Source organism: Ochotona princeps, chromosome 24 (assembly GCF_030435755.1).
Source record: "Ochotona princeps isolate mOchPri1 chromosome 24, mOchPri1.hap1, whole genome shotgun sequence".
In the NCBI taxonomy this organism is placed as follows: Eukaryota; Metazoa; Chordata; class Mammalia; order Lagomorpha; family Ochotonidae; genus Ochotona; species Ochotona princeps.
Genome location: NC_080855.1, coordinates 14,683,661 through 14,706,077, shown reverse-complemented (window position 1 = coordinate 14,706,077; position 22,417 = coordinate 14,683,661). Strand labels below are relative to the sequence as shown.

The 22,417-nt window shown below is 55.9% G+C and overlaps 1 protein-coding gene across 3 annotated transcripts in view; it reads left to right on the top strand.

Moving 5' to 3' along the window:
* LITAF (lipopolysaccharide induced TNF factor) overlaps positions 1-22,417 on the top strand; it is a 68,037-nt gene that overhangs the window by 33,151 nt on the left and 12,469 nt on the right. The window contains exon 1 of one of the 3 annotated variants that reach the window (XM_058680543.1): positions 11,653-11,808. The exons of 1 other annotated variant lie outside the window; for it this stretch is intronic. The gene's annotated coding sequence lies outside the window, so the exon portion shown is untranslated. Of the gene's footprint in view, positions 1-11,652; positions 11,809-18,128; positions 18,217-22,417 lie in introns of those variants that run through there. One more of the 3 variants, XM_058680544.1, reaches the window with a different exon arrangement.

The window sequence follows — 22,417 nt, the reverse complement described above, 5'->3', positions numbered from 1 at the left end:
ATGCATCTGGGAGAGCAGAAGAAGACTGAGGTGCTTGGGCCCCTGCACCCATGTGGGAGACCCGGGTGGAGTCCCTGGCTCCTGACTTCCACTTGGCCCAAGCCGGCTGTTGTGGCCATTTGTGGAGTGAACTGGCGGATGGCAGACCTGTTTTTGTCTCTCTAAAACCACCTTTCAAATGAAAAAAAAAATTGTTTTGATAAAATCAATCTAGCTCCCAAGTAGCTCTGTGACCTTGAAGCAACCCTAAAACCACCGTGAACTCTATTTTCTCATCTGTAAAATAGGTTAGGAATAGGGCTGACCTTCCAGGGTTGTTGGGAGAATTGAATGAGCTAGGATGAGGGTACTTCTAAAGTTTCATAGGAAATGGGACTCAAAGGTAAACCTGTTTATGTGCAACTTGGCTTTGAAATCCACAGACAGCCTTCTTCACAATAGTCTCCTTCTGTGAACTTTTTTAAAAAAGATTTATTTATTTACTTTTAAAGATTTTATTTTTATTTCTAAGTCAGATACACAGAGAGGAGGAGAGACAGAGAGGAAGATCCTCCATTCACCAATTCACTCCCCAAGTGGCTGTAATGGCTGGAGCTGAGCTAATCCAAAGCCAGGAACCAGGAGCCTCTTCCAGGTCTCCCACACGGGTGCAGGGTCCCAAGGCTTTGGGCCATCCTTGATTGCTTTCCCAGGTCACAGGCAGGGAGTTGGATGGGAAGTGGGACGCCGGGACCAGAACAGTAGGCTACTCTGCTGGGCCCTGCATGAACTTTTGAAGACCCCTTGTATGCATGGATTGCAAACATTTTTCACCCCAGAATAAATCTCTCAGAATTCCATTTAATTTAATTTTTTAAAATTTTGAAATCAGAGTTGCAGAAAGAGGGAGATGGAGAGAGATCTTCCATCAAATTTGCTTCCCAGGCGGCTGTAACAGCTGGAGCTGGGCTGATCTGAAGCCAGGAGCTTCTTCTGGGTCTCCCATGTGGTTGCACTTTGCACGGACCTAAGGACTTGGGCTATCTTCAGCTGCTTTGCCAGATGCATTAGTAGGGTGGTCGATGGCAAGTGGAGCGATCGGGACTCGAACCAGCACCCATTTGGAATGTTGGATGCTGCAGCAGCAGCCATTTTCCATCCCGATTGACTCCCCAAGTGGCTGCAATGGCTAGAGTTGAGCCAATCTGAAGCCAGAAGCTTCTTCCGGGCCTCCCACACGAGTGCAGGATCCCAAGACTTTGGGCCAACGTCTGCTTTCCCAGGCCATAAGCAGGGAGCTGGAAGGGAAGTGGGTTGGGTGGCCAATATTAGAACCTGAGCCCATATGCTATCCTGGGACATGCAAGGTGAGGCTACCACATCGAAAGAAAAGTCTTTACAAAGCACCTACTGTGTGACAAACCCGAGGTCACGGCCACTAGGTGCTTGTTTTCCATATGTCATGTTTTTTTTTTAAGCAAAAGTGTTTTTGAGACAGGGAAACATAAACTCAGACTGGGTGATGAGAGATGAATTCGGACATTCTTGTGTACTTTTTTTGGTGTGTTTTACTTTTGTGGTTGTGCTAAAACAAAAAAAGCAGTCCTTATCTTTCAGATAATGATTTCCAGATGAAATGATGGCAGTTCATCTGGAACTTGCTTCAGTCTCACTTGTTCTGTCAGGGGAACATCCATCGCCCAAAAAAGGTTTACTGGAAAGAGGCCCCAGGGAGTGGCCAGCGCTATGGGATAGCCAGTGATGTCACTGCCTGTCACCCTGGCCTCCCGTGTGCGTGCTGGTCTTGCTACCTGGCCGCTCCACTTCCAATACAGCTCCGTTTTTTTTTGTTTTTGTTTTTTTTTTTTAGATTTATTCATTTTATTACAGTCAGATATACACAGAGGAGGAGAGACAGAGAGGAAGATCTTCCGTCCGATGATTCACTCCCCAAGTGAGCCCCAACGGGCCGATGCTGCGCCGATCCGAAGCCGGGAACCAGGAACCTCTTCCGGGTCTCCCTTGCAGGTGCAGGGTCCCAAAGCATTGGGCCGTCCTCAACTGCTTTCCCAGGCCACAAGCAGGGAGCTGGATGGGAAGTGGAGCTGCCGGGATTAGAACCGGCGCCCATATGGGATCCCGGGGCTTTCAAGGCGAGGACTTTAGCTGCTAGGCCACGCCGCCGGGCCCCCAGCTCCCTTTTAATGCTTCTGGGAAAAGCAGTCAGTGGCCGCGGTGCTGGGACCCCTGCAGCCACGTGGGAGACCTTGAGGGTTTTCAGTGAGGACAAGTGCTCTGGCCTCAGGCTTGGCTATGAGGGTCGCAACCTGGGCTCCCAGCGGGATGCTTCTCTAATCCGCTGTTCCTGTTTTGCATTCTTTCCCCAGCCCCTACCCCAGCCCCTGCCCCTACCCCAGCCCTTGCCCCTGCCCCTGCCCCTACCCCTGCCCCTGCCCCTACCCCAGCCCTTGCCCCTGCCCCTGCCCCTACCCCTGCCCCTGCCCTACCCCAGCCCCTACCCCAGCCCCAGCCCCTGCCCCAGCCCTCGCCCTTACCCCTGCCCCTACCCCTGCCCCTACCCCAGCCCTTGCCCCTGCCCCTGCCCCTACCCCTGCCCTACCCCAGCCCCTGCCCCTGCCCCTGCCCCTACCCCAGCCCTTGCCCCTGCCCCTGCCCCTACCCCTGCCCTACCCCAACCCCTACCCCTGCCCCTGCCCCTACCCCAGCTCCTGCCCCTGCCCCTACCCCAGCCCTTGCCCCTGCCCCTGCCCCTACCCCTGCCCCAGCCCCTACCCCAGCCCCTGCCCCAGCCCCTGCCCCAGCCCCTACCCCAGCCCTTGCCCCAGCCCCAGCCCCAGCCCCTACCCCAGCCCCAGCCCCTGCCCCAGCCCTACCCAGCCCTTGCCCCTACCCCAGCCCCAGCCCTTGCCCCTACCCCAGCCCCAGCCCCTACCCCAGCCCCAGCCCCTACCCCAGCCCCAGCCCTACCCCAGCCCTACCCCAGCCCCTGCCCCTACCCCAGCCCCTGCCCCTGCCCCTACCCCAGCCCCTGCCCCTACCCCAGCCCCTGCCCCTGCCCCAGCCCCTGCCCCTACCCCAGCCCCTGCCCCTACCCCAGCCCCTACCCCAGCCCCTGCCCCTACCCCTACCCCTGCCCCAGCCCCTACCCCAGCCCCTGCCCCAGCCCCAGCCCCTGCCCCAGCCCTACCCCAGCCCTTGCCCCTACCCCAGCCCCAGCCCCTACCCCAGCCCCAGCCCCTACCCCAGCCCCAGCCCTACCCCAGCCCTACCCCAGCCCCTGCCCCTACCCCAGCCCCTGCCCCTGCCCCTACCCCAGCCCCTGCCCCTGCCCCAGCCCCTGCCCCTACCCCAGCCCCTGCCCCTACCCCAGCCCCTACCCCAGCCCCTGCCCCTACCCCTGCCCCAGCCCCTGCCCCTGCCCCAGCCCCTACCCCAGCCCCTGCCCCTACCCCAGCCCCTGCCCCTACCCCAGCCCCAGCCCCAGCCCCTGCCCCTACCCCAGCCCTTGCCCCTGCCCCTACCCCAGCCCCTGCCCCAGCCCTTGCCCCAGCCCCTGCCCCTGCCCCTACCCCAGCCCTACCCCAGCCCCAGCCCCAGCCCTTGCCCTTCCCTTTTCTTTCTCTTTGCTTCCTTTCCCTCTTCTTCCTTCTCTCATTCTATATTTTATTTTTTAACGTGGTTGATGGAGATTCAGAGAAAGAAAGACTCAGAGAGACACGAAGATATCTCCAGTCCGTTGGTTTCATCCCCAGAGGCCCATGTAGCTGGCGCTGGGTCCAGTTGAAGCCAGGAGCCCAGAACTCTGTTCAGATTTCCCATGTGGGTGGCAGGAACCCCAACCCTGAACCACTCTCTGCTGCCACCCAGAAAGTGAAACCTAGAGTGGGAAGTGGAGATGGGATCTGAAGTAGGAGTAGCCGATGGGCAGCTGTGCCGGGCCCTGGGATCTGAGCTGAGTGTTAGGTGCTAGGAGGTCTGATATGGGATTCCGGCTTCCTGAGCAGTCAGTATGACCCCAGCCCATTCTGCTCTCTTTTCTGTTCCCCTGCCCTTCCCTGCTCTGGGCAGAAGGCACGCAGGGCTTAGACTGGATAAAGCATTGTGCAAGCCCTGGCAAGGCCCTTTGCCCCCTGGCCGGCCCTCCTGAAGTGTGCAGGGTCCCACTGGGGACTGTGAGGGACAGTTAGTAAGACCACATAGGGATCCCTGGGAGACTCCAAAAGCAAACTGGCACACAGCCGTCCCCACTCATCAGTGCCAAGTGCTTGGGGGACTTTGTTACTGAAGGACAACCACCTGCCACAGCACTGCCGCCATAAGGTCACGGTGCTTAAGTCCACTTGAGGAGGAGATGGAGCATACATGGCTATCCCTTCAGCTTAAAGCTCGGGCTCCAGGTTTGCTCTGTGGGATGCTGTCCCTGCTGCTGGGAGCTGAAGGTCCCTCTCCAGTGCCCTTGGCTCCTCTGGTGGCCCTGCTTCCTGCTGACACAGGTCAGCGGATGCTTCAGGTTCTGTGGCCAGCACCCATGGTGGTGACATTGTCATGCCGAGCAGACAGTTTCTTAGAAAGGCTGGGTGCCAACCCTGCCAGGAATTGCTCAAGGAAAATGACCCTTCCGAAAGCCAAGGAAGGCTAGGAGCCCTGCCATTTCTCTTGCAGCCACAATTAAAATAGGAAAAACTTGGCATGACTCTGTATGTATGTGTATGTGTCTACCGCACAGGCAGGCTGGCTACTGAAGGGAGCTTGGCCGGCAATGGTAGCAAATGTCCCCTCTCGCCAGCTCATGGAGATGGGGTGGGTGGGGCTGTGGGTTCTCCCGCTGCCCCTGACACTGTTACATGCTCTGATGGCTGCCCCACCCCTGGCTGGAACCAGAGCACTGGCTCCACGCTGGACAATGAACACTGAAGGCTTCAGGGCGTTTCCTTGTCGGGTGACCCTGTGGGTTTGCTGGGACACAGTGTCCAGTGTGGCCCCTGCCTGGAGAACTTGATCTTTATCCCATCACATGCCAGCCAGGCTCCTTCCTAGACACAGAGGCAGGGGTGTTTATTTTTCGCAAGATTTTTTGAAGGCCTTTATTTTCATGCAAGAGCAGCGCATGCCCTTTGTTTAAAAACTGCAGCCCTGAATTGTATCAAAGAAAGCCCAGCCCTGCCTGCACCCCCACACCCCCCCGTAACAGCACACATCTTGAGCCACTCTTGGCCGGGCTGTTTCTCTGGCTTTTCTTTGAGATATCTTCTCCATCCAAGGCTTCCAAAGTTTACACCACAGCCGCAGTGCAGAATGCATCGTGGCTTGCGACTGGTACGCACATCAGCCAAAGCAGAAGTTTTGCACCCAACTTCGCTAATCGTTCCTGGCTGGAGCCCACACACACCCCTTTCTTCCTCCCTAAGTATCTTCTAGAGGGTTTGCCAGGAAGTCTCTGCCAGCTTTTCTGTGTAATGTGTAACGTGTATGTGTTTGGTTACTAAACTGAGTGTGTGTGAGTGATGGAGGCACTGGGATTGTTTCCATCTGCTGGTTCACTGCTCCCCGCCCCCACTTCCCCAAGCGCCCACAGTGAGCCCAAGCCAGGCGGGGAGCCAGGAACGCAATCTACTCCTTCCATGACTTGAGCCATTACCAATGCCACCCAGTGTGGGTACATTGGAAGGAAGCTGAGGTTGGGAACCAGAGCTGGGAGTCAAACCCAGGCACATGAGTATCTCAGCTGCCAGGCTAGGATCTGCTCCCAGCTCTTTCCTTGGTTTTAAAAATGTTTCCTAAAAAAGATTTATGTATCTGAAAGGCAGAGTGACACAGAAAGAGAATCTTCCATCTGCTGGTTCATTTCCCAAATGGCCTCAACATCCAGGAACTCCATGTGGGTGGCAGGGGCCGGGCACCTGGGCTATCTTCTGACACCCTTGCAAGTTCATCGGGAGGACGCTGGATCAGAAGTGGAGCAGTTGGGACTTGAAGCAGCATTCACCTAAGATACCAGTGTCGCAGGTGGCAGCTTCGCCCACTTGGCTGGCCTCGCCCTCATGCCATTCCCCGTCAGCTGTTTCTCAATAACCTTCTGGTCAGTCTCCACTCCGGGGCTGTCATGGGTGCGGTCATGTGAGCAACCTGTCAGCACCCAGGGGTGAGGACACCATGCTGTAAATTTGCCACGTGGGATCCCCCTCCCACATCTTGAAGGCAGCTGGGACTGGTGGTAGTACTGGTAGTGGTGGCGTGACGGGACATTCAGGAACATCTGTCACTTAACACATAGGGCTCCATTTCTGTTCTGTCGCAATCTGCTGCTGATGCTGGGAAAGGCTTGCAGGGGTGGGTTCACTTCTCCTTTTTTCTCCCTGCTGTCTGTCTTTGTTGCTGGAGGGTCTTGGGGGCAGGAGCCACAGCCCTGATTCTCCAGCTCTTCCAAAGTGGGGGATTCCCTGATTGTCCTCCTTGGCCAGTGGGTTCTCAGATGGTAAGAGCCGGCTCTGGACACACTGGTGTGGGGGCTCAGAGAAAGCAACCAGGCCTTGTTTCTACCACTTAGTCGTCACAGATCTGGGTTTGGGATGCCAGTGGCTAGGGGAACAAGAGTTCAGAAGAAGCCTGTTTGATATAGCAGTTTGATATAGCCCCCCTGCCTGGGGGCTGCTGTGGTGCTGTGGGTTGTGACGGCTTGCAACCAGCATAGTCCGGGCTGCCCCTCTTACGGTCTAGCTTCCTGCTCATGTGCCTGGCAAAGCAGCTCAAGATGACTCAAGTGCTTGGGCCCTTGTCACCCGTGTGGCAGACCTAGATAGAGATCCTGGCTCCTGGCTTCAGCCTGGCCCGGACCTGGCTGTAGCAGTATTTGGAGAGTGAACTGGTAGTTGGAAGATGTCTTCTGTAACTGCCTTTCACTCAGTCTCAGAAGGGTGGGAGGGGAAGCAGTGTATTCTCCCCACTTCACTCTTTGCGGGGACATTCTCCAGGAACCCAGGCCTCCTGGATGACGCTCCCCACTCTTGGCTGGGGTCAGGAGCAGATGGGGCGGGTGTGAATGTGAGTCAGGTCTAGGCTAGGGGTCTGGGACCCATGGGGACCAAGTACAGGAACCCAGCCTGGCCCTCAAACACAGCCAGCCCCGCTGGTGCGAGGGAGGAGCCAGAGGTGGGATAACAGCCAGGATGTGGTGGTCTCAGAAGTGATAAGATAAGAACAACAGGAAGCCAAGGCGTCTGGAGGGACAAGGGGCGGGAGTGTGAGTTCATACACTTCCTAGGGGTTCGCTTGACAAGGTTGGGAAGAAGCCAAAACTTGAGGGACAGAGCAAGCCACAAAGATTCCTGGGCTGCTGGGAGGACGTGCCAGGGCCCTGAGGGAAGTGCAGTGAGGGTGAGCAGGCTGGAGGGTGGTTTGGGGATGGGGCAGAGAAGAACCGGGGCTCATGTCACACAGCAAAGCTTCCGATGCCTTTCTAGACCGAGAGAACCGAGTCAGGAGCTCTGGAAGGGTTGGCTAGTGGCATGAGTGACCGTTTTCCTATCAGGCAGCCGTGGCTACTACTAACAGATCACACAGGAAACAGACAGTGCCCTGGCCAAGGGTTGCTCACGACCCTGGAGGGTTTGTTCCTGGTGAGAGGGGAGTGCCAGCCAAGGGTGGCAGGAGCATTGCTGTGACTGTGCAAGTCCTCTCATCAAGTCCAGGCCACACTAGGAAGGCAGAATGGGAGAGCTAGGAAGACAGAGGGGGTGCCCAGCCTAGAGGGTGTGTTGGTATCATCAGTCAGAGGGCCGGCCTCCTGGAGCCAAAGGGGGATTCACTGCCCTCAAGTTTCCTCTCAGACCTCCAGGAAGTTGGACAATTCAAGGCATTCCCCAGCCACCTCCCAACCCTGCTAGCACTTCTTCTGGCCCGGTGGAAGAGAAACTGACCTTGAACTTTATTAAACAGCAGCTGCTGCCAGGCACCCCAGAGCTGATGGACAAACATGGGTGTTTGGGTTCAAATTCCAGGAAACACAGGGCCAGCCCAGCAGGGGAGACAGCTCCAGAAGAGGAAGTGGCCTGGGAAAGGCAGCTGGGTGGGAAGGTGGCACCTGCCAGGGCTTGCTGGTATTCTGGGTGAGGCTGGCCCATCCCCTGAAGAGGCTGGGGGCCCCAGAGGTTGGGTCTACATGCAGAGTCACAGGTGTAGGGTGCTGAGAGTGGGACTTAGTTGGGTGGGGACCAGGCTGGGGGAAGCAAGCCGAGTAGTAATTTGAAGACCCAGGAAACTGCTACTTCCTGTCCCACGGGTTGGGACTGTAGAGCTCCTGAAGTCCAAGGCCTGAAGATCTGGAAAGCTCTGAGCCTGCCTGGGGGTTGCACCAGGGCTAAGCTTGGACTAGTTGCTGACAGCCTGGCTTCCAGTCCAGCCGCTGTGTGACTCTGGGTAACCCTCTCAACCCTCCTAGGGACAGTGGCGTCTGGTGGAGCATGTGACAGCTTACTACACAGCATGAGTATGCAACTCTTGCTCCAGCCACAGTCCCCACCCCCGCCACCAGCTCCTCGCACCAGGGATGACTTCTAAGCCACAGTACTTGATTGAGTGTCTGTCTCTCCCGGGGAGTCAAGACACCCCCACTCCTGCTCACCGCCAACAAGGCCTCACCCCTGGGAGCTCAGGACATACCAGCTGAGGGACTGAAAAAGCTGGAGCTGTCAGTCTCAGCTGAAATCTCATTTCTAGCCCCGTTCTCGCTGTGAGACTTGGTGCACCTGTTCCTTAACCTCTCTGGGCACCCAGAGTCTATGTTGACAGGTGCCTGGTCACGAGAAGGAAGCAAGATAACGAGCGAAGATGGCTGGTGTGTGGAAGCCCAGCAGCCGCACGCTCAGCTGGGGCTCTCTGGCACTGGCCTTGAAAACTCCTTGCTCCCCACCCAGCCAACCCCCTTGAGCTGGGCACCTTCTGCCTGCTTGGCCCATGGCTGTGACCCAGGTACTTTCTGATCAACACAAAGGCAGGTGCACACGTGACTTCTGGGGCACGCAGGAGGACCGTGGGAGTCATGAGTAAAATCAGGTCAGGCGTCCCTCCTCAGGACACTATTTCCGTGTGGTCTGTGGGGGCCCTGCCCTGAAGCAGGCTATGGCATACTCGCCTGCTGCCTGCCTGGGTCCCTTCCCCTGCCAACCCGGACTGTCTCCCACAGCTCCAGGGAAAAGTCTGACCCCGTGAGCTCACTTGGCCTCCCCATGGACTGCTAGCTACATGACCATTAGCCATGGACGATGAGTGACAGGAAGCTGCCTGCTAACGAGAGAGAACACAGCTGACCCAGGCAGGCCACAGTGAAGTTCGCTGTGAGTTGAAGTATGTCCCATGTCACATGTGCGAGACGCCCTGAACTGTTCTTGGTATGTACCTGATGTTCTGATTGAACTGGGCATGTGGGCTGCTGGTCTACCCCATGGCTCCCTTGCACATCCAATTCCAGCAGCCCTGGAAATAAAGGATTGGGCCAGGGCCAGGTGGGGGTGCAGCCTCCCCAGGCCTGCTGTCTTCCTCCCTCCATCTCCTCATGCACCCCACACAGTAGTGGTCAGAGGCTCTGAGATGCAGCACTGTGTGTGGGAAGCATGTTTTAGACGTGGAAACAGAAAGCTGTTGTGGAAACATGAGTTACCCGAACTGATGGGTGATGGTCAACACCTTCCTTGGAGGTTGTTTTAACCAACTGGTTCTTTCTTCTTTTTTTTAAAATTATGTATTTATTTATTTGAATGGCAGAGAGAGACTTCTAGCTGCTGGTTCACTCCCAAAATGCCTTTGGCTGCCAGGGCTACAACAGGCTGAAGCCATGTGGGTTTCCCTCATGGGTGCAGGGGCGCAAGGACTTTGGACCATCCTTTGCTGCCTTCCCAGGCCATAAGCAGAGAGCTGGATCAGAAGTGGAGAGCTGGGGCTCGAACTAGTACCTGTATAGCAGGCCAGTATCACAGAGCAGTGGCTTTCCTTGTTATGCCACAATGCTGGTCCGAATCACTCCTCTCTTGATGGGCATCCTTGTAACTGCTGTGGACAGTCCTGATCAAACTTGTTTGAATATTTGTTTCCAATCTTTTATTGGGGGAGGGGTGATTATTTTCTCCCCTAGTTTGTCACCACCACGCATGACATGAACTGTGGAATTTCCATGGCTGCTCTGGTTTGGCCTATGGGAGTCCCATTCTATTTCTGGCATGTTCTTTTTTTTTTTTTTTTTTTACCCTGAGAGCACGCTGTATTTTGCTTATCTGTTGAGAAGATCCCAAATTTCTTTGCTGCTTAGGAGCTCTGGGATGGAAATTCAGTCTCTGTAATTTTGGGGGGATGAAAAGGTTCAGCAGCTCTCCCCATGAATAATCGCAAGCTCACAGCTGTGGGAAGTGTTCAGGCTCAGCAGCTGGCAGGGGAAGACTGAGCTGTGGCAACATTATGTAAAAGACCGAGAATTTAGGTTTGCCATTGGCACAAGGTCGTTTCTGGAGAGCTTTCCTGCAGGCGTGGTGGCTCCCAGTAGAGTTCTGAGATGCTCTGGACTCAGGTGGCCTCCCCAGTTCCCTGCCCTACAGCCTGAGGTTGCAGAAAGGCAGGTGGGCACAAGCCACCTTCCCTCGCTCATAGCATGTACCTGAGGTGGGCATGATGGCACTGTGAGTAAAACCACCAGTGCCTGCAATGCCAGCATCCCATGTGAGCACCAGTTCCCGTTCCCACTGCTTCACTTCCCGTCCAGCTCCCTGCTGATGCACCTGGGAAAGCAGCAGCAGATGGCCCAAGTGCTTGGGAGACCCTGAAGAGGCTCCTGGCTTTAGATCGGCTTAGCTCTGGGGGTTGCTGCCATATGGGGAGTGGACCAGCGATGGAAGATCTCTCTCCCTCCCTCTGTAACTCCACCTTTCAAATCAATCAATGGATAAATCCTTACAAAAACAATATCACCTATCAGACCAACTTCTTATCTCTCACAGACCTTCAGAGGCACAGTCTCTCCATTGAATATTAAGGTTACGGTGGATGGGTGAGCAGTTGTCACCTGGGACAGAGGGCACAGTTTGCTGGGGGTCCTGGGATGAGCTAGGGACCCAGACCCAATCTAAGGTCTGTGAATCTGCCCCGTGTCCACAGGGTCACGGCCACGGCTTGGTAATGCCCTCCAGTTGCCCTGGTATTATTGGGCATATAGGGCACTCAGCAAACAGGCAGGTGGTACCTACGCAGGGGCTGTTGTCACACAAGAGTGTTACACAGGAGTGACCGACTTCAGGGAACCCTGACGTGCATAGAGGACAGTCTTCGGGTAACACTTGGTGCACAGCCCTTCGGCCTCACCACCTCGGAACCTGCCCAGAGCCGGGGCGGCAGCGCACAGGGTGTAAAGTGGGCGGCCTGGGCCTGGGGCCGCGTCGCACTCCCAGAGTCGAGATGCCCGGGCCGAAGGGCCGTCCCCTCCCCTCACCGTCTGGGGCTCGAGGTAGGTTGTCCGTGCGGCCCGCACCAGTGGGCGCCCCGGGGAGTGGGCGAGCGGTGGGGTGCTGGTGGAGGAAGGAGCCCCCCGACCTGGGCTCCGGGCGCGGACCCACGTGCCAGGGCCGGATCCGGAAGGATGGGGTGGGCGGGGGGCTCCGCCGGCTGCGGGGTGGAGGAGTCCCAGCGCAGAGGCGCGCGCGCTGGCGGGAGGAGCCGGAAGCCCGGGCGGCTGCGCCCCGCCCCGGCCCGCTCGAGACCCGCCCCCCGCCTCGGCCGCCGCCTGTCCGTGGGCTCAGACCTCCCGGCTCGACTGGCGCGAGGGCATCGGTGAGTGCGGGCCGACCCGGGGCGGGAATGGCGGGGCCTGGGCGCAGGGCCCCGCGGCCGCCGCACCTGCCGCCAGCCCCTGGCTCGGGCGCTCTGGTCGGGCTGTGGTCCGCCGGGCGCGGGTCGAGGGCCGGCATCTCGGTGCGGGGCGCGCGGGGTCCAGGCCGCGCTACAGGTTAGGTTGGACTCCTGCGCCCGGCAGCGGGCGGATCGCGGGTCCTTAGCCGGAGCGCGCGCCTGGGAGAGGAGAACACCCCAGGGGCGTTTCGGGAAAAGGCGCGATTCGCCCTGGCGGCTGCGGATCTCGAAGTTGAGACTCCTAGAACCGTGTCCCGGGGGTTCAGAAACAAAGACAAACAAACAAAAACCCAGCTAGTTTCCGGACGCTTTTGGCAGGAATTACGTTTTCAGGGATCCGGGTAACCACGGCTGTTTTTTGGTTTTTGCCCTTGCCCATGCGGGGGTTCAGGACCAACCCCAGCCGGTTGGGGTGCCCGGGGAGGCGACAGTTGGGGCCATAGTGCCTCGCGGTGGGGTGCTGGACCTCACACCGTGGGCCGAGGTGGGCGCAGGGAAGCCCGGATTCCCGCCCTCGGCCAGTGCGGGGAAGTTGCGGGCAGGACTGGCGGAGAAGCCTCGGCGGGAGCACCGAGCGCAGCTGTCGCCGCCTCCGCCAATTTCGAAGTCGGGACCGACCTGGGCTGTGCGGTCCCTACGGTAGCCGCTGTCTCGTCCGTGCCAGGTCAGGTCCGGGTCGGGAAGAGGAGGGGGGACAGAATGGATGTGTACGGGGTGGGCCACGCCTCCAAGATCCGGCTAGTTTTTTTTTCTTAATATATAAAGTAGTTTCCTGGTGAGGTTTGCCTTTCCGGATAGTGGAGCTGATGTCATGGGCTACTGGACTGAGCTTCGAGGTTTTGGGAAATCCAGTTGCTAGAATTTAGCGCAAACGGGTCTTCCCGAAGGGGTCATATCCTGCCCCTCAGCTCCTCCCTGCTGGTGCTGGGAGCAGGGCTGCGGGTGGGGGCCCTTTCCAGGAAGGTCAAGATTGATATTAGCCTGTGTTTAACTACGTCACCGGCCCCTCCCCCACCGCCTCCCTTCCCAGTTCTTTTAAAATAGGACCAACCCAGATGCCTGTAGAGAGAGAGGTGCTGCTGGGATTCCTCCGGTGCTTGGTGTGATCGCTGCATCAGGAACGGAGGGCGTGGACTAGTTCTACCTGGCATAGAGCAACACCCCTATTGTGATTGGTCTGTGCAGTCCACCAGGCTCTGGGGTCTTAGGACGCCTGCTTGGGGCTCTCTAACACTGTGGCTCTGTTGTGGGAGAGGCCCTGCTTCTCTTCCTCTTTGCTGCTAGGCTAAGGCACCTGTAACAGGTGCTTTCATTCGCAGTTGAAAAAGTATCCTTGTTGCGATGATTTTGGGGATTAAGTAGCTCAGTGACCTAAGGCATGGGATGATTTCTTAAGTCTCTAAAATGCTAGGTTGAGGTTGCCTACGGTGTGTACAAATGCAGTTTGTTGTTCCAGTCGGAAACAGCATGCAGCTAAGTGCTGTGTGCAGACTCAATGGCTCCTGGCCCGGAGGGGCTTATGCTGGGAGAACGGAGTGGAAGTACTGTGTAGGGAGGGCCCTGGCTTGGGAGGAGTGGGGGGCTGAGGCTTGACTGGGGGGAATGGCAGGCACCTGGAGGGCTTCAGGCAAGTGGAAGGGTACTGGGGACAGAGGCGTTGCGGACCAGGAAGGAACAAGGGGAGTCTGCTGACGGGCACGTCTAGCACAAGTTCAGTTTTCAGAAAGATAAACAGCTTGTGCTTTGCCTGGATGAGCCTACTTTGAGAGCCGGCAGGTGCCCGCCCAGGGTTTAGAATTCTGTGAAGAGGAACCTCCGCAGAACTATAGTGAGAGTGGGAAAAAGTCAGTCTCTAGGAGGAAGTGCTGGAGTCCTGGCCCTGAACTCTGTCCAGTGTGTTTGCTTGTACTGTGGTGAGGACAGTCCAGGGAGTCAGGTGGCCGGAGCCCCTGAATTCAAGTAAAGATGTGTCCATGAACACTTTCTGATGACTCTGCAGCTCGTCTGGCTGCCCTTGGCCTGTGCTGGCCTCAGTTGCTGTTTCCTCATGGTTTCGTGTTTCGGTCTGAGCGCTGCGTCCTGGTAACGCTGGTAGGCCAGTGGGGTTGTCTGGGCTGCAGTTCCTTCCACAGAACTGTGTCTGGTTTCATAAGGTGTGTAAGAGGCAGCCAGCCCCCTTTCTTCACCTGTCCTAAGGCCCATGGTTATGGAAGACAGGTTAGCAATAGACCATACAGTTCTCGCACAAAAGTGGCTCTTGAGTTTGTGTTGAAGACCCCTGACCCCAGCCCCCCACCAGTGTAGCCCGTGGGAGGCAGCAGGGTACCGGGCTCAAACGGTTGCATTCCTGTGGACTGTGTTTCTGGGTCCTGTCTGGTGCTGTTCGTTCCAGGTGTGTGCAGAGTGAACTAGCGGATGGGACATCTCTGTCTGCTTGTCAGGTTTAATAATAATAATAGCAATAATAATCATAAAGGCTCCAGGGGGCTTCAAGAATAAAGATTAGAAACAGTTTTCTTTTCTTTTTTTTTTTTTCTTTTTTATTTTAAATTCATTAATTACATTGTATTATGTGACACAGTTTCATAGTAGAAACAGTTTTCTAAAGTGGGGACATGTGGCTGTGTAGAACTGTGATTGGTCCATAAGGTTTTTTTTTTTTTTTAAGATTTATTTATTTTTATTGGAAAGGCAGATCAGATTTTACAGAGAGAAGGAGAGACAGATGTTTCATCCGCTGGTTCACTTCCCAAGTGGCCACAATGGCTGGAGCTAAGCCATTCCAAAGCCCGGAGCCAGCAGCTTCTTCTGGATCCCAAGGCTTTGGGCCATCCTCTACTGCCTTCTCAGGCTACAAGCAGGGAGATGGTTGGGAAGCAGGGCCGCCGGGATTAGAACTGGTGCCTATTTGTGATCCTGGTGCTTGGAAGCTGAGCATTGGGCCATTGGCCTGGCCCAGTTTGGTCCATAAGGTTTTGACCTGAAGGTGATGGACTGAGGGGGCACTGTAGGGTTCGTTAGGAAAAGAGCCAAGGAGATGCCTGGGTGGTACCAGTTCTCTTTGCCACTGTGTGCAGTGGGTTGTGGGTCTGATCGACAGCCTGGGGTGTCAGAAGAATCATGATGGGAGGCAGTTGGACTTGACTGCATTTAACAGGTGTGTGAGCTTGATCTTGAGCCCAGTGAGGTTTTTCATGGATGGTGAACAGAATCCTTAAAATTTCCTATTACAAGGTAATGGTTTTCCAGACAGCATGGAAAGTGTAAGCCACCGAGGTGTGGTGGCTGTCACTGTCCACATCTGTGCTCGTGCCTGTGTTCTGTGATACTGACAATCAGATTTGTACTCTGATGCAGTCTCTAACCATCACGTGGCACCCCTCAGTGTGGCTTTGCCCAGAATGCAGCTTGTGGAGGAGCAGCCCGGCCCTCGGGCAGAGGCATCTGCACTGTCACCAATCTGTGATTTATACTTGTGCCCTGCTTGAACTAGTTCTAAGAGTGTGGGTGGGCACAGATGTCCTGGAAGAATGTCTTTTGACAGTTTGAGTTCTTCTTTTTTTTTTTTTTAAACAAGCTCATGCTGGATTTTAAATTCTCAGATAGAACTGCAGGTCACAGTCCTCTCCTTCCCATTTTGGCACAGCACTTGAGCCACCCGCTTCCCACTTGAGAGTTCCTGGGTTGGAGCCCCCAGTTCTGCTTCCGGTGTAGTTTGTTCCTGATGTTCCTGTTGAGACAGCTGAAGGTTAGATGGCTAGCTGAAGGCCTCGGGTCCCTGACACACACACACACACACACACACTCTCTCTCTCTCTCTCTCTCTCTCTCCCTCCCTCTCTCCCTCCCCCCCCTCTCTCTCCCTCCCTCTCTCCCTCCCCCCCCCTCTCTCTCTCCCTCCCTCTCTCCCTCTCTCCCTCCCTCTCCCTCTTCCTCCCTCCCTCCCAGCTCCTGGCTGTACTCTGGCTGTTGCAGGCATTTGGGCCCCTGAAGTCCTCAGTCTTGTTTGTTTGTTTGTTTGTTTGTTTTGAAAGTAACATTTACTTTGGCCATTTCTTTGGGTTAAATTTCATTGCCGCAAAAGTGTTGTGAAATCTTTGTGTGGAAAGAAGGCTTGCTGGTGGCCCTTAGTTTAGGAATTTTAAGCAACCTTTCACGTTTCCTACAGTTGGGTGAGTGCCCCTGTAGTGGGGACCTGGAGAGGCCCCGCCCACACGCCACTGGTTCCTGACTGTTTACAAACCGGGCTATTGTCTCAGGGACCTGGCCATTTGCATGTGAGAGCCCTTCCAGATCCTGAGGAATCCCTTTTTCATCCTAGCCCACTGTGCTGCTTCGCCTGGGCCCTGGCCGTGGGAGCAGGCCTGGGATTGAATTACTCTCCTTTGTGGATGAAGTTGGTGGTTCCAAAGCCGCTTTATCTTTTCTGCAGGCCTGGCTCTGGCTGCAGTGCCCAGCCCAGACCTGGAGAGTGAAAGCAGAGCCATCCCCAGGGGCAGGAACGTATTCGTGGAGCACTTCACTACCCACTCGTGGTCAGTCAGTGGGAGTTTGGAAATCACAACTTCCAGGAGGGGTTGGCTCGGAAGTGCCTGCTGCTGCGCATTTGCTGGTCCCTCAAAACCTGTCATTGAGCCCCAATTCTGGACTTTCTTTTGCTTCACTTCTTCAATATTAGAAAGCCTACTTGTCTTCCCCGTCTGTCCCCTCTGTGTAATCTCTGGTGTTTAATTGGAAAGATTCGCTTTTGGAAGGTTTGGATTTTTAAATTTGGTGGGGGTGGAGGGAGCTCTGAGCCCAGAAATGCTGTTTATGGTTCAGTCGGTAGCTTCTCACGCTTGCACTTGAGTTGTTTGACTCAAGATGAACTGGTCACTCCAGGGCAGTTTTCCACGTGCGGGTTGGTGGGAAGTGCCCCATGACCCTTCCTCAGTTTCCCCTGACGTCAAACTTAGAAACAAGTGAGTGTGTTGTGTTTGCCAGAAAGCACTGGTTCTTGAGTCTGGACTGCTTCCCATCTCTTGGACTCTGAGCTGCCTTCCTCCCTGGGGGTGGGGGTTGGGTGGGAGGGAGCTGATGTGCAGGACACACTGGTGAGGCTGGTACTGATTGGAGGGACTTGGTGGCAGTCAGGCTAGCTCAGGGCGACCAGGTTTAGTAGCTTTCTTGAGAGGGACCTGTACTGCAGTCTGGTGCTTCCAACGCAGCTGCCTGCACCTGTGCCTGGGGAGGCAGTGGGAGTCGGGCCAAGTGCTGCAGTCCCTGCCTCACGTGTGGGAGACCTGGAAGGAGCTCTGGGGTCCCAAGTGCAGGCAGGGAAGGGGAGCAGCTGCCCGAGTCCCCTGGGATTAGCCCCTGAGGGGGCCTTTTCTTCCTTGATCACATTTGGCCTAATGGATAGGACATTCTTTGAGTGCCCGGTTCAGAAGTCCCAGCTACTCCACTTGGGAGCCAGCTTCCTGCTAATGTATTCCCTGAGAGACAGCAGGTGATGGCCCAAATGCGTGGGCCTCCGGCTCTTGGTCTGGCCCAGCCTTGGCTGTTTTATTGGTGTTTGGAGAGTGAACCAATGGATAGATAGATCTCTGTGTCTCTCTGCCTTGTAACTAAGTATGATAAATAAGATTTTGTTTTTTACAGTAAAGCCTTCTGGGGAGTCCGCACGGTTAACACTTCATGTGTGTGGAGTACACATGTAGAATTGGCATCCTAAGGCTCCCTGGGAATCCAGAGCACAGCGCTTCCCGAGATCATTACCTGGTCGGCTAGGAACAGGCCCTGAGGCGTGCTTAATTGCCTCCCCACTTCCTCTTCCACCTTTAGCAGGTGTTGCTGGGAGGCAAGGCTGTTCTCTGCGGTCCCAGCAGTCCACTGGAACCCAGGAATCAACAGCTAGAAGCCTCGTGGCGACTGCAGTGGAGATGCCCTGGCTTGTTTGCCTTCCCTGGAGGCAGCGCCCAGGAAGGCAGTCACTCCCTGAAGGCTGTGGAGGCACCGGACATAACAGAAGGGTTTGCACCATTTATTACATGCATATGGCAGGGAAAAACCACAGCTCCCAGCAACCCCGAGAGGTGGAAAAGGGGGCGGGGTGCAGGAGCTTGTGGGAGGAGAGGTGATCGTGGGCGAGAATGAATGGTCCCAATGGACAGGTGACTGAGCTGTGACAGGCTGGCTGGACGGGTGCTCACCTTTGGTCTCTGCTGTGGGGTGAGTCACTCTGTTCCATGACGATGATGAGGAGGAGGAGATCCAGCATAGTTCTTCCTGGAGGATCCGGTCTCCAGGCATATCCAGAACTGCATGACTAGTCTCTCCCTGCACTGCAGGGTGAGGGGAGAAGAGGGCCAGGGGGCTGTCCTCCTTTAGAAGGCCATGCCTCGGGGTGTGGTGTCCTTTCTTTTTTTTTTTTTTTAAGATTTATTTATTTTATTACAAAGCCAGATATACAGAGAGGAGGAGAGACAGAGAGGAAGATCTTCCGTCCGATGATTCACTCCCCAAGTGAGCCGCAACGGCTGGTGTGCACCAATCCGAAGCCGGGAACCTGGAACCTCTTCCAGGTCTCCCACGTGGGTGCAGTGTCCCAAAGCTTTGGGCCATCCTCAACTGCTTTCCCAGGTCACAAGCAGGGAGCTGGATGGGAAGTGGAGCTGCCGGGATCAGAACCGGCTCCCATATGGGATCCCGGGGCGTTCAAGGCGAGGACTTTAGCTGCTAGGCCACGTCACCGGGCCCGTGGTGTCCTTTCTAAAAGATTTATTCATTGTTTATCTATTTGGAAGGCAGAGTGACGGAGTTGGGAGTGGGGAAGAGGCAGAAAGAGATGTTCCCTCTCTGCCAAAGGCCACCCTTGGCAGGTGGCAGCCTGGAGCAGAACCTGGGCTCTCTGAGTGGAGACATTGAGAGCTGCTGGGGGTGGGGTGGGGGCACCCTGCCGACCTGAGTGCATGGCTGTTATAGGATCTAAGCCCTCCTGGGCTGGAGGCCAGCGCACTGAGAGGCTTGCTCCCAAGCTCCTGATGACTGTGGGGTTCCCGGCGGTCCCAGCCTGGTACCCAGCCTTCTGCCTGGCCTTCAGGTCACATGGGTGCCCTCCTGCCTGTTCCTCTGTCCACATGGGGAGGCTGGTGTCCAGTCTTGTCCTTTAGCACTCCCTGAGGAGGAATGGATTGTGAAAAACAGGCAGGGGTGGTGGTGGTGGAGGGAGTATAGTCCCGCCATGGTTCCCTGTGGATGCCTAAATCCATGGGTAGAGCCCCACACATCTGCACTTGCCTCGCCTGGTGCTGGGAAGGGAGCTGTTCTCCTGTGCTGCTCAGGGCAGGCTGGGGTCGTCCTGCCATGTCCCCCACTAAAGCCACCACAGGTGGAACTTGGGCTTCAGTGCGAAGCTGTAAGTGTACGGCCCATGGATGATCTTCAAGATCTCCAGCTGGCCGTGGCTGAGGGAAGGTTCCTGCCCTGGGGACAGGGCAGTAGAGTGGCTGGGTGAGTCCCCGGATGTGGGCCTCCCCATGTCCTGGGCATGGGTGTCCTGAGACACCTTCACTACCCTGCAGATGGGGCGGGCCCAAGGCCAGGTGTTGGGCATGGCTCTGAGATGGGACAAAAGGGGTGTGGTGCTATCATTTTCCTGGAGGACACAGGAAGGACTCGGGAGGGAAGAGGCAGGCTTGATGGAAAAAAAGAATAATTTTTTTTTTTAATTGGAAAGATAGGCTTACGGAGAGGGAGAGAAAGATCTTTCATTTGCTGGTTCACTCCCCAAGTGGCCACAACAGTTGAAAGCCAGGAACTTCTTTTGGGTCTCCCACGTGGGTGCAGGGTCCCGAGGCTTTAGGACAATCTCTACTATTTTCCCAGGCCATAAGCAGGGAGCTAGATGGGAGGTAGGGCATCTGGGATGTGAACTGGCGCCCGGGTGGGACATTGGCGCTGCAAGGTGGAAGATTAGTCAGTTGAACTACTGCACCAGCGCCTTTTCATTTTAAGCCAGATTTCGTTTGTTTTGGGGATTTGTAGTTTTGTTGTGTCACCTGGGGGCACTTGGCTGCCTCCCCTCCCCACCTCCACCACACACAGGCTGGTCTCCATGTGCACACTGTGCCAGCTGCGGTCACATGGGCTGCTATGTCTTGCAAATAACTGCATTTCTCTTCCTTATTCTAGTTGTTTATTTGAAAGGCAGAAGGGGATAAACACACAGCGGATACCTTCCATTCGCTGGTTCACTCTACAGAGAGCCCAGAGCCGGGCTGTTCCTCCAGGTCTCCCACAAGGGTGTAGAGGCCCAAACACTTGGGTCTTCCTCTGCTGCTCTATTTGGCTTAGAGATTTCTCCCATCAGGGGCCACAATATCAGCATCTGCTATGAGTACGTATTCAATCCTGGCTGCGCTGCTTCTGATCCAGCTCCCTGCTGAAGAGCCTGGGAAGGCAGCAGAAGATGGCTCATGTGAACGGGCCCCTGCACCCATGTGGGAGACCTGGACGGAGTTCTGTCCTGGCTTTGGCTTTGCCCAGATCCAGCCAATGTGGCTATTTTGGGGAGTGAGCCAGCAGGTGAAAATCTTGTGTCTCTGTCTCTTTCTCTGTATCTGTATAAATGTTTAAAAAAGAAAGAGAAATAAGTTTCTCCCAGTTCTAGTTCTTGGGTGTGCGGTTCTGCTTTTCATCAAAGGCAGCTCATGACGTGGACACTTGTCGGCCAGGGTCCTTGCTGCTGTGATGGGGATGGGCTCTGCCCCTTGCTCCCATTGGGGGTGCACCAGCCTGGCCTCGCTGGCCGTGTCCCTGCCAGCGTGCCATTGGGACCTGTGGGTGACCCTGGGATGCTCCCACTGCCCACAGAGCCCTCTCCTGCCTGGCACTCATCAGTGTCCCGCCCATGGCCATCTGGCTTTGACCTGCTCTGCTGCCGCATTCTTCTGGGGAGGGAGTTGAGAGTGGACCAGTGTTCTGTCTTCACTCCATCTTGCTGTGGGGCGGGACTGCTTGTTTACAGCAAGCCGAGATGGATGGGCACGTGGTTCTGGACACAGGGACCTGGTGTCAGGGCCAGACCTCTTGGTGGCTTCCACTGGGGCAGATCAAACTGTGAACTGACTGGTCTTTCTGGGACCTTCCAGGCAGAGTCCCTTTCCCCGGCTTTTCCAGTTTCCAGAGGCCACCCACTTGCCTGCCCACGGTGACTCTTGGGCCTCTTGAAAGCCCTTGGTAGACCTGCTTCCCTCTTAGGAGGATTCCTGGGGTTTACCCCCCAAATGCTTGCAAAGACAGGGACTGGGCTGGACAGAAGACAGGAGCTCCGTCAGTTTCCCATGTGGGTGACAGAGGCCCAGGCAGTGGAGCTGACACCTGCTGCCCCCCATGGTGCACATCAGTAGGAAGTTGGAATTGAAAGTGGAGCTGGGCCTAGAGCTGGAATGTGGTGTCTTAACTGCTGAATCATGTGCCTGACCCCTCACATGTTTTTGATAATGTTTATTTATTTATTTATTTTTATTGAAAGGCAAGAGTTACAGAGAGAGCAAACTTATACTATTGGTTAATTCCCCACCCACTCTGACCCCCCTGCCCAACATCAGCAGACTGCAGGTGCAGGGCGGCCACATGCCAAGCCCAGCCAGGCTTGCTGAAGCTCCCTTGTCTATGGTACCAGGCTGTGCCCGTCCATGCATTGGCGCTTCTTCATGCAGTCGGTTCTTGATGAGACCTAACCGTCCAGACAGCTGCGCCCAGCTCCTGCGTGACCCACACTGTGGGCGTTTGCCCTGCACCTTTGCTGATCTGTCCCTCTTGCAGGTGCCTTCCTGATTGAGGGGGAGGGAAGGAATCCTGCCTTTCCTATGCCTGCCTGCCCTTCCCAGGAACCAGCCCTCTCCTGACCCTTCAGTGCCACGGGGCCAGAACTGGGAACCAGTGCTGCACAGCAGGGACGCCAGTGAACTTGACAGGAGAAGTGAGCTGGTTCCAAGGCTTGGTGACTCCGAGACTTGGGGCTCGGCTTCCTCTCTGAGCCCGTCTCATTTGTGTGTTCTACATGTGCTTTGGTGCCCTTTTCATGCCTGTGCTGGTTGTTTTTTTTCTAAGATTTATTTATTTGAAAGGCAGACTTACAGAGAGAGAGATCTTGCATCCACTAGATCACTTCCTCAAAGGTCACAAGATGTGTTCAGGCTGAAGGCAGGAGCCAGGAACTCCACGCAGGCCTCCCCCGGGGGGCAGGGGTCCAGTGGTTGAGTCTGCTTCCTGCCCAGGTGTGTTAGCAGGGAGCTGGATTGGAAGCAGAGTAGCTGGGATTTGAACTGGCACTCATAAGGCATGCCCCCATCCCAGACCCAAGTTCATATCGGATTTGGGTCCTGGGTACTTCCTGTTAGCACTCACCCTGGGAAGGTCAAATGCTCGGGCCCCTGCCACCCAGTGTGGAGACCCCTTAGAACTGTGGGTTTCTGGCTTTGGCCTGGCCTCGTTGAGGGGGTGTATGGGGGCGGGGTGCAGAATCAGCAGATGGAAACATAATCTC